At 34.2% G+C, this 14,566-nt stretch overlaps 1 protein-coding gene across 2 annotated transcripts in view; it reads right to left on the reverse strand.

Annotated features, from left to right (window-relative positions):
• VSIG4 (V-set and immunoglobulin domain containing 4) overlaps positions 1–14,566 on the reverse strand; it is a 48,582-nt gene that overhangs the window by 5,923 nt on the left and 28,093 nt on the right. The gene's annotated exons all lie outside the window — the stretch shown is intronic.

Below are 14,566 nucleotides of genomic sequence, written 5' to 3' on the forward strand. Positions count from 1 at the left end.
TTTGAGAGAACAGTTAAATGCCCTAGGAAAATTGAGAACTAAGTAAATACCAGTAGGGTCCATACTTGGACCTGTCTCAACACTTCCCTCGTACTGGTGGAAAGTTGTGTGTTGCCTGTTCATCTCTCGAATCATTCTAAGGCAAGATTATTAACTCAAGGTTCATAGACCTCCAAGGAATGTGTAGCTAAAGTACAGAAGATTTTTCAATTTGGATAGGAAAACATTATGTTTTTAATAACTTCTAACTAATTTTTATCTATTTATTATCTTGAGAGAAACTTAGGAAATATCACAAAGAAGGTGGCTGTGGATGATGTCAGTGGAAATGGTAGAGTAATGACCTATGAATATTTACCTTATTACAAGAGCAGTAAAATAATTGGTAATATTTCTGTAATAAATTTCTAAGAATTTGGGAAATTAGCCAAAATTTGCATCAACCCAATGAGCATATATGGAAGAAAAACATCCCATTCTTGTTAGGAACTATAAGTTTTGTGGCATTTTAACTTAGCCTAGCCCCATAAACTCTCACCAGGCCAGTAATAGCCTTGAAAATAAATCCAATTTCAGGTGCTGAAGTAAGCAGAACAAATTTAATTTCTAAACAATGGTCATTATTTGACTTGTGCGGCAGTTCCCTGAAAGATCCTACTCAAAAAGCTTGTCTTTAATGGTTACTCGATGTTAAAACTCTCCCGAGAGAAGGAACATGATTTGTTGCACAGCTGCTTGAGGCAATGAATAACAGTTGACAGAAACAAGAGACTAGCCAAAAAATTAAAAGGAAAATCTGAGAAATGAGATTTCTATAGGGACTTTGAAAAGCTCTGACACATTCCTAGAACTCTAGAAAGCCACAGACATGTATAGAGCTGTGTGCATACTCAGGAAAGGCATGAGAAGGCCAAAAGTTCTTACATCTGGCTAGCCTTGAAGCTCTGAACAAGCAGAAAATGAAGGCTATGGGACAGTTATAAACTTCCTAAGTGAGTGTTGAAGACATGTTTTAACAGGCAACAAAACCCTTTAGTATAGACTAGGAAATTTATTGGTTCTAGGTATTTAAGGAAATCTCTATTCAACTATTCACTGACTATTAAGCTAACCTAGTAGAGGCATTAGTGGCCATCCATAACAAAGAATATAGAAGGTCATACAAAATTAGTTCAGAAAAGTCACTAAACAAACTAACAGCAACTAGTACAACAAGCAGTGCCAAAAACAGATTCTGGTGAGAGAGACGGAGAATCATATTTCCAGATCTGCTACATTAAATTATTTTAAAAATTAAGTTTACGACTAAAATATGAGATATGCAAAAAAACTAGAAAGTAAAGCCTATAAACTGGTATAAAAACAAACAAACAAAAAATGATAAATAGAAACTGTCCCTGAGGAAACACAATTGGATTTACTAGAAAAAAAATGTTTTGAAACAATTGTTTTCAATATGTTTAAAAATCTAAAGAAAACCATGTCTAAAGAACTAAAAGAATGAAAATAATTCAAACCAAATAGATACTGTCAATAAAAATGCAAAAATTATAAAATAGGAACCATTTATAAATACTGGAGTTGAAAAGCATAATAACTGAAAGGGGAAAAATCACTAGAGGGGAGAAAAATGTACTCGAACAAATTTAAACAGGCAGAATAAAGAATTAATAACTTAAAGATATGACAATTGAAATTAGCCACTTCAAGGAACAGAAAGGAAAAATGAATGAAGAAAAATGAGAAGCACCTCAGAGACCTCTGGGACATTGTTAAGTATACCAACATACAGATTATGGGAGTCCTAGAAATAGAGGATATGAAAGGACAGACAAATATTTAAAGAAAAGATGTCAAAAAACCCTCAATTTTATGAAAAAACATTTAATCTGTAAATAAAGAAGTTCGATAAACTCTAAGTAGAAAGAAACAATCCACATCTAGCCATATAATCAAAAGCCAAAGCCAAATAAAGAATATTGAAAGCAGCAAGAGAAAAGCAAGTCATTTATAAAGGAATTCTCAATAAGATTAAGGTCAGATTTCTAATTGGAAACAGTAGAGGCTATAAGACAGTGGGATGACATATTCGATGTACTGAAAAACAACTATCAATCAAGAATTTTATATTTAGAAAAAACTGTACTTAAAAAAGAAAAAAAATAAATAAAGCACTCCAAAATAAACAATAACTGGGAATGTTTGTTGCCACTAGATCTATCATATGAGAAATTTTAAAAGGAATTCTTCAGGCTGAAATGAAAGAACACTAAATAGTTACTTAAATCAATATGAAGAAATAAAGCACCAGTAAGGATGACAACATAAGTAAATGTAAAGAGAATATATATAAATATATATATTTATATATATATGTAACTTTTTTCCCTAACTATTTGAAAAGACAACTACATAAAGCAATAATTATACATCTATGTTGATGTGATTATAATGAATAAAGATGTGATTTGTTACAATAACAGCATAAAGGAGAGGGAATAAAATTATATATATATAAACAAATTTTTATATACTATTGAAATTAAGTTGGTATGGATCTGAACTAGATTGTAGTATATTAAGAATTATGATAAAGGCCATATATGACAAACTCACAACTAACATCATACTCAATGAGGAAAAGCTAAGAGTATTTTTCTTAAAATAAAGAACAACACAAGGATTTTCTCTTTCACCACTTTTATCCAACACAGTGGAAGTCCTAACCACAATAATCAGATAAGAAAAAGAAAAAAAAATAAGGCATCCAAATTGGAAAGGAAGTCATAAAACTGTCATTATTTTCAGGTGACATAGCACTATATACAAAGAACCCTAAAGATTCTACCAAAATACTGTTAGAACTGATAAATGAATTCAGTAAAGTAGCAGGATACAAAATAAATGTTTAGAAATCAGTTTCATTTTTATGCACCAATAATGAACTATCAGAAAGAGAAATTAAGAAAAAAAATCGCATTTACAATTGCATTAAAAACAATAAAATACCTAGGAATAAATGTAGCCAAGGAAGTAAAAGATTTGTACTCAGAAAATTATAAGACATTGAGAAAAGAAGTTGAATATACAAATAAACGTAAACATATATCGTGCTCAAGGATAGGAAGAATTAATATTATTAAAATGGACAGAAGATCTGAATAGGCATTTCTCCAAAGACGACATACGGATAACTAATAAACATATGAAAAGAGGCTCAATCTCACTGATCAGATAAATGCAAATTAAAACCATAATAAGACATCACCTCACACCTGTCAGAATGGCTGTCATCAAGAAATTTACAAAAAAGTGTTGGCAAGGGTATGGAGAAATGGAAACCCTTGTGCACTATTATTGGGATTGCAAATTAATACAACCACTAGGGAAAACAGTTTGGGAGTTCCTTAATAAATTAAAACTAGAACTACCTTATGACCAAGCAATTTTACTTCTGGTTATTTATCCAAAAAAAAAAAATGGAAAAAAGAAAAAAAAAAGAAAAAGAAAAAAGAAAAGCCTGATTCAAAAATATATATGTACCCCTATGTTCACTGCAGCACTGTTTACAATAGCCAAGATATGGAAGCGATCTAAGTGCCCATCAACAGACAATTGGATAAAGAAGTGTGATACATATATAAAATGGAATATTACTCAGCCATAAAAAATACCTAGAAGGTATTATGCTGAGTGAAATAAATCAGATGGACAAAGACAAATAACATGATTTCACTTATATGTGGAATCTAAGAAACAAAATAAGCAAACAAAATGAAAAGAGACTCATAGATACGGGGAACAAACATAATTGCCAGATGGAAGGGAGTGTTGGGAGGGTGGGTGAAAAAGGTGAAGGGATTAAGAAGTACAAATTGGTAGTTACAAAATAGTCATAGGGATGTAAAGTACAGCATAGAGAATACAGTCAATAATATTGTAATAACTATGCAAGTGCCAAGGAGGTACTAGACTAATCAAGAGGATAATTTCATAAATTATATAAATATCTAACCACTATGATGCACATCTAAAACTAATATAAAATAATACTGAATATAAAAAAATATTCCAATGCAATCTGCGTTTTAAATGTTTGTTATTGAAAAGGATATTTTGGGCATTATTGTTAATATTTGATAGTATATTATACTATTTTAAACATAGCATCTACCTTTTCCGTTAGATATTCAATTTTGAGCTAATATTTTTGTTATTATTTATTTTAAACAATATACAAATTTTCTCAAAGACAATTTTTTTCCCCCATAAATAGCCTATCATAATTGGAATGTCATTACCTGAGTTTATTTATAGCCTTCATTTGTGCCTTAATTCTTATGAGCTGAAAAATAATAACCTTTCCAGGAATACATTAGAAAGACTTTAAAGTTGATTGGCTTGGGTGATGTTGGCCTTCACCAATATCCACTGTAATTGGAATACTGTGTAAGTGGGCCAGTGAAGAAGTTCTGACCACCTTTTTTTTCCTCTGGCTTGAGCCAAGGTAAGGGTCCTTGGCATTTTCGTGGGTTCGTTTTTTTGTTTTGTTTTGTTTTGTTTTGTTTTGTTTTTTAGAAAGAAGTATCTGACTGTAAAGTCAGCCTGTAATTATTCCACTTCCTCTCAGCATCCATTATTTTCAGGCTCTGAGACTCAGGAGGGATGTGAAAAAATTGGAAATTCTTTAGAAGAGAGTCACAGCACTAATGAAATAGTTGTCAGACTAATGAGAAAAGGTCTAAAATTTCCAGGACTCCACAGTTTTGCATCAGATAAGCCTAGAGCAATACTAATGATGGATCTAAAAGATGAAAATCTGAGAGCATTGGAATTAAAAATCAGCTGTGGGTTTAATTTGGCATTGTTTAATCCATATGGTAACAGCACTTTCATAGACAGCAATGACACAGGGAAAATTTTTAAATTTGAAGACGAAAATTCTTTTTTGCCTCTAAAAACAATCAAATATGAGCTCCTTCCAAGCGTGAATTATCTCATAGCTGTTGATTTGCACATTTTTATGTCACCAATAACCTCTATTTTTCTGATTCTTTCTCAAAATATTTGAAAACATTCTTGAATTTACACTGGACAAATGATGTTTACTAAAGTCCAAATAAAGTTAAAATAGTAGCAGAAAGATTTGATTCAGCAAATGAGATCAATATTTCACCTGATAAAAAGTACATCTATTTTCTGATATATTGGCTCATGAAATTCATGTTTTGGAAAAACATCCTAATATGAATTTAATTCAATTGAAGTTACTCAATTTGGGTATACTGATAGATAATTTATCTATCGATTCTTCTTTGGGAGCCATCTTGCTAGTTTATTGGGGTAACATTGGTTGGTTATCATCCTAATGGCCAGAAGCTCTTCACTTACGACCCAAACAATCCTCTTTCATCAAAAGTACTCTGCATTCAGAATATTCTATCAGAGAAGCCTATGGTGACTACAGTTTATGTGAACAATGAATCTGTTCTCCAGGGAAGCTCTGTGGCCAACAATGAATCTGTTCTCCAAGGAAGCTCTGTGGCCTAGGAAATTGCTCATAGTCGCTTTATACCACAGAGTCCTGTATTGTGAATTCTAAATTGTAGTTTTTGTATGCAATTGTGCTAACTTCTGTTAACAATTAATTTCTATGCATTATTAATTCTGAAGGAATTTAATCAGCAAAGTTGACCCAGAAATATATGACCTGTATAGTTACTTTTATTTTAGTAAGGAAAAGCTCCCTCAGTTCTTATAGCACTTCTGACATAAAAAGAAAATAAACAGTTTTTTTTTTTCAATGTCAAGTAAAAGAGAGAGAATAAAGCTGCTTTTGGTCAAGTAAATAGACTTTGCACAAAATGAGCCTTGCTTCTTCCTTCCAACTGCCAGAGTATGAATTCCACTGAAAAAGGATAGATTGTATTTCCTTAAAATATGAGTGACCTCAGCTCCAACAGTGACCACTGTGACTGTTCAGAACTACTAATAGATAACATGTTTGGATGTTTAGTACTTGCATCTTTGTTTACTATTAAAGAGTTGGAGTTATATTAAAGACTAAAATTTAAGTTTTTCTGTGTTTAATTCTCAAGGCATGTCCTCAGAAGGAATAGGAAAGTAAATGTCTGCTTCTTTGTAAAGTTTCCTTGGGACAGGCAGACACACTGTTATTAATTGTTCTCATTGAAAGCTAAATGTAAATGAGCTCTTTATCCAAATAAAATAAAACAATTGACTAAATATGGCAAAAAAATAATTAATGATATTTTTTAAGGCAACCATCAAAATAAATAAAAATATATAGTACAAGATATAACAAAGAAATTACATAAAACACTAGAAAATATCTAACAGCAAAACAGCAGTAATGAAACAGTAGAGGAATAATGAAGACAAGATATAAAAAATAGCAAATTATCAGACATAAACCTTACCTTATCAGCAATTATACTAAATGTAGAAAGATTAAAATTTTAAATTTAAAAGCAGAGAGTAACAGAATAAACAATCCTACTACATTTTATGTATATTAAGGTTTTAAAAACATAAATGATTTGACAATAAATGGATGAAGTAACATATGCCATGCAAACTGTAACCAAAATAAAGCAAGAGTAGCTATACTAATATTCAAAAACACAGACTTATGGGAAAAAATTGTAACTAAAAACCAAGTAAAACATTTTATAATTATAAAAGCATCAATCCATCAAGGAAACACCACAATTATAAAAATATATGCTCCTAACAACAGGCCCTCAAAATATATAACGCAAAAGCTGACAGAATTTTGGGGAGAAATAGACAGTTCAACAGTAGTAGTTTGAAGCTTCAATACTCCACTTTTAATTTTGGATAGAACAGCTAGACAAAAGATCATCAAGGAAACTGAAGACTTGAACAACACTGTTAATCAAATAAAACTAACAGACATATATGGAACACTCTCCACAACAGCAGAAAACAACCTTCTCAAGGGCATATAGAACATTATCCAGAATAGACTCTGTTAGACAATAAAATGAGCCTCGGTAAATATGAAAAAAATTGAAAAATGCAAAGTATGTTCTCCAACCGCAATAAAATGAAATTAGAAATAAACGAGAGAGGGAAATTAAGGAAATTCACAAATATGTGGAAATTAAACAACACACTCCAATCAATGTGTTAAATAAAAAATCATTGTGAAATGAGAAAATACTTTGACTATGACATAACCAGCATGGTGGCATAAAAGAATATCCAGATTTCTCCCCTTGAAGTGATAATAAGATGGACAGCTATAATTTAACAAAGGATTCTCTGTTCCACACATAAAAATGTCTGAGAGATCTGCATGTTCAGACAACTGAAGGTGGGTGTGTCTGGGCGAATGTCAGAGACAGGATGGAGGGGGCACAAAAGGTCAGAGATGGAAGCCATTCACAGTCTGGCATTTGTTGCAGCCCCAATGGGTGTGATAGCAGTGAAGAGCAAACTAGAGAGGCAGAGACAGCAATTGACCTGGATGGCTGGAACATGTTGAGGCTGGGCCTAGGTTCAGAAGCAGAGAAGCAATACAAAAGGTTCCGGCATTCCACAGCCTGCCAGCACCAGCAAAAGGATTCCATGGACACAAACACATGCCCATCTTATCCCTCCATGGTCCATCCAGCAGTAAAATTCTTGCTTGGCAGATTATGAAAGGACTGAAAAAACTTTCCAGCCTTGGGCCTGGAAAGGGGGGCTGTACTCATTGCAGCTAAACCCACTGGAGAGAACAGAGCTGCAGACACATGAACCCACGTCCCCTCCACCCGCTCAACACTACTCATCCCAGAGCAGCCTGGTAGAGGCAGTTGGGTCAACTCTGATGGAGCAGCTCTGCCTGTAGTTTCTGGTCACAGGAAGACATCCCCTGGAACACCTAGGAGACCCATAGCCCATCACTTCCAATCCACAGGAGTAGTGCCCTAAGACCTAGGCAACGGGGTAATAAAGAGGACACCACCTCCTTGAGGAATATGGGGCATTTTCCACAGCTGAGGCAACACTGCCCCACAGAGATCCCAGAAGCCCTAGCAGCACAGGTAAGAGAAAATAAACACTTGTACTTCAGCACTACCTACTGGGAAACAAAAGAAAGACCACTACATATCAACCTGTTAAACACTGATGTGTCAAATACTTAAAAAAAAAAAAAAAGTTTTCCTGTCTAAAATGAGTTGAGTCTCTGCTAGATCCTTGGTCTTCACAAAGCCGATTTATGTGAGCTATTAGTTACATCTGATTGTTTCAGCCCAGTTATATGGTGATAAGTGAACAGATCTGCCTCATTATCCACTTTCTCAAGTCAATAAAATTACTGGGGAGTCAGTTCTGTTCTAGCTCTGTGTGTCATGATACTGGTGAGCAGCAAGCCTGGAGGAACTTCTCTGTATGGTTGCCACAGCCTCCTAGAAACCTACTCCTGAACGGAATCCAGGTCTGAGGCTTACTCTCTCTGTTATCTCTCATAAAACACTTAGAAAGCACAGAGCAAATGAGTCCTGTTTAACAAGCTTTCAAAAAAAAAAAAAAAACGATAAACAAAACTCTATCTGATTCTAAGGAAAAGCTAACATTTCTTTCAGTTCCCTTTCTGGGTGTAAATTTTTTTCAAATGCAAAAACAAAACCCACACCATAATCAATATGTATGCTCTGATGAAAATGGCCAATTAGTTAGCACATTCAGGGCAGAAGAGAGCCAAACCATGACATTGATGAGTCTGTTATTCAGTCTAGAATAAACTGATTAAAGTGGAAAAAAAAAAGTAGTAACAATATATTTTAATTTTCACTTGGAATCAAACCCTGGACCTTATTTACGTCTTCAAATCAAGCAATGTGGGTCTAAATGTTTGCAATGGGTGGTCTCCAAATACTTTTCTGTTTCATATGCATTTACCTCAAGCTGCTACACATTGGGCTAATCAGATGCTGTGTGGTCTGCCACCACTGGCAACTTCTAGGCCAAACTGGACAGGTATCACCTTCTTCTCACTCACAATGTATATATTCCTATGGCTGCATTGCCACCTTGCTGTAATTAATTGTTCATTTACCTCTTAGAAGAGTGTGTTTGTAGCCTCTATGAAGTATGAAGAAGAGTAAAACACATTTCTGCCTTTTTATATTCTATGTATATTTCAGTGCATCTGTCATTCAGAACGTAGTCTCACCCAGGTCAAAGATCAAAATTTTAAATATGTGTGACCCACCACGTTATGTAAATATAAGACCTGAAACATTAAATGCATAGGAAAAAAAAATAGGTACTAAACTTATGTACCGTGATCTTAGAGAGGATATTATAAATTTGACTCCAAAGAAAAGGAAAGTAAAAGCAAAAGTAAATAAATGGGACTACATCAAACCAAACAGCTTCTGCACAGCAAAAGAAATCATCAATAAAACAAAAAGGCAACCAAATTAATGGGAGAAGATATTTGCAAACAATACAAACAATCTGATGAAGGGCTAATACCCCAAATATATAAAGAACACATACAACTCAAAATAACAACAGAAAAAACAATTCAGTTAAACAATGGGCAGAGGAGCCGAACAGACATTTTTCCCAAGAAGATATACAAATGGCTAATAGACATATAAATAGATGCTCAGCTTTCCTAGCATTAAGGAAAATGTAAATCAAAATCGCAATGAGATTGTATCTCATGCCTGTTAGAGTTGCTACTATCAATAAAACAAGAAATAACAAGTGTTGAAGACGACGTGGAGAAAAAGGACTCTCATACTCTGCTGGTGGGCATGTAAATTGATACAGCCACTATAGGAAACAGTGTGGAATTTCCTCAAAAAAATTAAGAATAGAATTTCTATAAAACACAGCAATCATTCTTCTGAGTATCTACCTGAAAAATTGGAAAACATTTATTTATAAAGATATTTGTACCATTATGTTCATTGCAACTTTACTTATGGTAGCTAAGACATGGAAACAACCTAATGTCCTTTGAGAGACTATTGGATAGAAGATATGATACAGGTGTACAGTAGAATACTATTCAGATGTAAGAAAGGATGAAATACCACCATTTGTAATAACATAGTTGGATCTTGAGAGTATTATGTTAAGCAAAATAAGTCGAAAACTGTGTGATTTCACTCATATGTAAAACAGAAAGCAACAAATGAACAAACAAAAGAACTTATAGACACAGAAGAGAGTAGGGTGGTTAACAGAGGGGAAGTGGAGTAATAAGGGGAGGATGAAGAGAGTAAATGGGGTCAAATGCTTGGTGACAGAAGGAGGCTAGACTTTGGTTGGTGAGTACACAATACAAAATAGAGATGTATCGTAGAATTGTATACTTTAAACTTATATAATGTTATTAACCAAAGTTATCCCAATAAATTTAATAAAAATACACATAATATAAAATTTAAAAAAAGGAAAGAAAAAATTGAGGTGAATAAAAATGAAAACATTACATAACAAAACTTATTGGATTAAGAAAAAGCAGTTCTCAGGAGAAAATTATACCTGTAAATAATACATCAAAAAATAAGAAAGAGTGACTTCAAAAACATGGCAGAGCGAGAGACATCCCCATATATCTCCCTGTGAAACAACAATAAGCTGAACATCTAAAACTCAACAAAAAACACCCAAACTGCACATCAGTACATCTGACCGTGGGATCTGCACATAAGAGCTAACACAGATCAGAACCCTGGGAGTGGGGTGGTAGACTGGGAGAAACAAAGAAGCTGCCTCTCACAGTTGGAGCTCCAAGCAGGAGGAGGGGGAGGGGAGAAGGTGCAGCAGGTACACAGAACCACCACCCTGAAAGAGCTGTGAGCTCCACAGGCCAGAGGCAGTGCACAGGGATTAGGGCAGAAAGCAGAGAAGTGGGGATGACAGAGAAGCAGAGATGGCAAAGAAATAACAGTTGATTATTACCAGCTGCGGTTGCAAAAGGCCAGGCAGAATGACAGTCCACATGCCCCAAACCAGAGGGCACCTCCCCCCATATCCTCCAAGACTGAGCACCACGGAACCCCAGGGGAATCTGAGCAAATGCTACCAAAAATGTCGTTAACACTGACAGAGACTGAGACTGCGGGAAGTGAGCGTGATTGAATATATATAAGAAAAAAAAGGCATTCTTAAGACTTTATATAGAGCAGGGATCCAAGATACTTAGTCACCACCTACTGGAAAACAAAAGAAAAGTGCCTTTTTTTGCAGCAGGCTAAAGATACCTTTATATAATAAATCTTCTTTCTGGAAATAAAAGCGGAATACACTGCCATAAATGTCCAGGCAGAAAAATAGTCCATTAAACACCATGAACAACTAAGGTGACAAGGCAGATCAGAAGGAAACAGAAAAATCTCCAGAAAATACATTTAAAGACATAGAAATATGCAACATAAATGACAGAGAATTCAGGGTGGTACTTCTGAAAAAACTCAATGAGATATAAAACAATTCATATCAACAATTTCAGGAACTAAAAAAAAAAAAAAACTAGATGAACAGAACAGAATGGGATCCTTAGCAAGGAAATTGAAACACTCAAAAAGAACAAAATAGAATTTCTGGAGCTGAAGAACACATCTCGAGAGATGAAAACTGAAACAGCAAGCTTGAGAAAGAGAGTCGACCAAATGGAGGAAAGAATTGGTGATATCGAAGACAGAAATCTAGCAATAAATCAGAAGGAAGAAGAGAGAAACCTAAGAAAGAATGATAATGAAAGAGAAATACAAAAACTAGCTGATATCATCAGGAGAGAAAACAGGAATAACAGGCATTCTTGAAGGGAAGGAAAAGGAGCAGGGATTAGAAAGCATTTTTAGACAAATAGTTGATGAGAATTTCCCAAATCTAAGGAATGAATTGGAGCTCGGAATTCAAGAGGTCAACAGAACACCCAATTATCTCAACCCAAAAAGGCCTTCTCTAAGACACATTGTATTAAAATTATCAAAAATCAATGATAAAGAAAGAATTCTCAGGGCAGCAAGGGAAAAGAACATGGTAACTTCTAAAGGAAAACCCATTAGATGATCATCGGACTCCTCAGCACAAACCTTACAAGCCAGAAATGAGTGCAATCAAATATTCAAACTATTAAATGAAAAGAACTACCAGCCAAGAATAATGTATCCAGCTAAGCTTTCCTTTAGATATGTGGGAGAAATAAAAACCATTCCAGACATACAAAAATTGAGGGAATTCTCTACTACAAGTCCCACATTATAGGAGATACTGAAAGGGATCAGTTCAACTAAAAGAAAATGACAAAAAAAACCTACATAACTATGAGTAAGATGACTAGTAGACAGATAGAAGCAGAGGAGTACAACCCTTACTAAGAACAGGGCATTATAAGCTTAAACAATAAGAAGAGATTTGGTATAGCAAGATAGTAGTAAACATTCAGCATATATAGGGAAAATTGAGACAACAGTGACTAAAAAGGGGAGGAGTCAAAAATCCAAATTAGGAAAAGGAAATGGGAATAAGGCACACACAAAACAAAAAGGACTACTATATATGTATAACGATGATCTGCATATTCATACTGATAACCAAATGCCAAAGAGTCATAACTGATGTATATAATATAAAACAAGAAGGGCCAGAGGGAAACCCTCAAAATCCAACCAAAAACAAACAAACAAACAAAAAACACAACAAACAAACAAACAAACGACAACAACAACAACAAAAAAACCAGACACACAAGGACAAGAAAGCAATGGAAACACTGAGGTACCAGAAAGCAAAACATAAAATGATTATAGAAAAACCTCATATTTCAATAATCACCCTAAGTGTAAATGGCCTGAACTCACCAATAAAAAAACAGAGAGTTGCAGATTGGATCAGAAAACAAAAAACAAAACCCAGCTTTATGCTGCCTCCAGGATACACATCTCAATTCCAAAGACAAATATCGACTCAAAGTGAAAGGGTGGAAAATTCCCTTTCACTATTCCAGGCAAATAGCATTCAGAAAAGTAGGAGTAGCGGTACTAATATGAGATGAAATAGACTTCAAAATAAAAAAAAAAAAATGGTAAAGAAAGATACTGAGCGACACTTCATAATGACAAAGGGAATATTGCACCAAGAAGACATAACAATTATTAATATCTATGCTCCCAATTACGGGGCCCCAAATATATAAAGCAATTACTAAAAGAACTATTGGGAGAGAGACCCAAACAGTATCATAGTAGGATAACTAAAAACCCTCTCTCGGATATGGACAGATCATCCGAACAGAAAATCAATAAGGAAATAACATCCTTAAGTGACACATTAGACCAACTGGACATAATTCACATGTACAGAGCCTTCCATCCCCAAACAGCTGCCTATAGATTCTTCTCTAGTGCACATGGAACATTCTCAAGGATTGACCACATACAGGGACACAGAGACAGCCTCAACAACTATAAGAGATTCAAAATCATACCAATCATATTCTCTGATTATAATGCTTTGAAGCTGGAGATCAACTACATAAAGAAAGCAGGAAGAAACACAAATACATGGAGATTAAGCAACATGCAACTGAAGAATAACTAGGTCAGGGAAGAAATAAAAAGAGAGAACAAGAGATACATAGAAACGAATGATAATGATAGTATAACATCTCAAAAATTTTGGGAAATGGTAAATGTGGTAATAAGAAAAAGGTTCATATCATTTTAGGCAATTTCAAAAAAGAAGAATGAGCCCAAATAAACAACCTAATGCTTCATCTTAAAAAAAAAAAACCTAGAAAAGGAAGAACAAATGAAGCCTAAAGTCAGCAGAAGGAAAGACATAATCAAAATTAGAGCAGATACAAATGAAATTGAAAACAAAACAATAGAAAAAATAAATGCAACAAAGAGCTGGTTCTTTGAGAAGGTTAATAAAATTGACGAGCCTGGGCTAGACTCACTAAAAAAAGAGAAAGGGCACAAATAAACAAAATCGGAGGTGAAAAAAAGAAATATTATGATAGACACTGCAGGAATACAAATGATCATACAAGAATACTATGAAAAAGTATATAATAATAAATTTAATAATCCAGAAGAAATGGACCAGTACTTAGAAAAATGCAACCTTCCTAGACTGAATCAAGAACTGGAAAATCTAAAAAGACCAATTAGCAGTATGGAAATTGAAACACTCATCAAAAACCTACAAAAAATGTCAAAGTCCAGGACCAGATGGCTTCACCAGTGATTTCTACCAAATATTCAAAAAAGAATTAACATCTATTCTCCTCAAAATCTTCCAAAAAAATAAAGAGGAGGCAATACTCTCAACTCATTTTATGAAGCCAATATTACCCTGATACCAAAACCTTGTAAAAATAACACAAAAAAAGAAAATTACAGACCAATTAACTTCATGAACACAGATGCAAAAATCCTAAATAAGATACTAGCAAAGCGAATACAGTAACATATTACAAAGGTTATATACCACCATCAAGTGGGCTTCATCCCAGACGTACAGGGAGGGTTCAACATACACAAATTGATTAATGTAATACATC

Source organism: Pteropus vampyrus, unplaced genomic scaffold (assembly GCF_000151845.1).
Source record: "Pteropus vampyrus isolate Shadow unplaced genomic scaffold, Pvam_2.0 Scaffold516, whole genome shotgun sequence".
Lineage (NCBI taxonomy): Eukaryota > Metazoa > Chordata > Mammalia > Chiroptera > Pteropodidae > Pteropus > Pteropus vampyrus.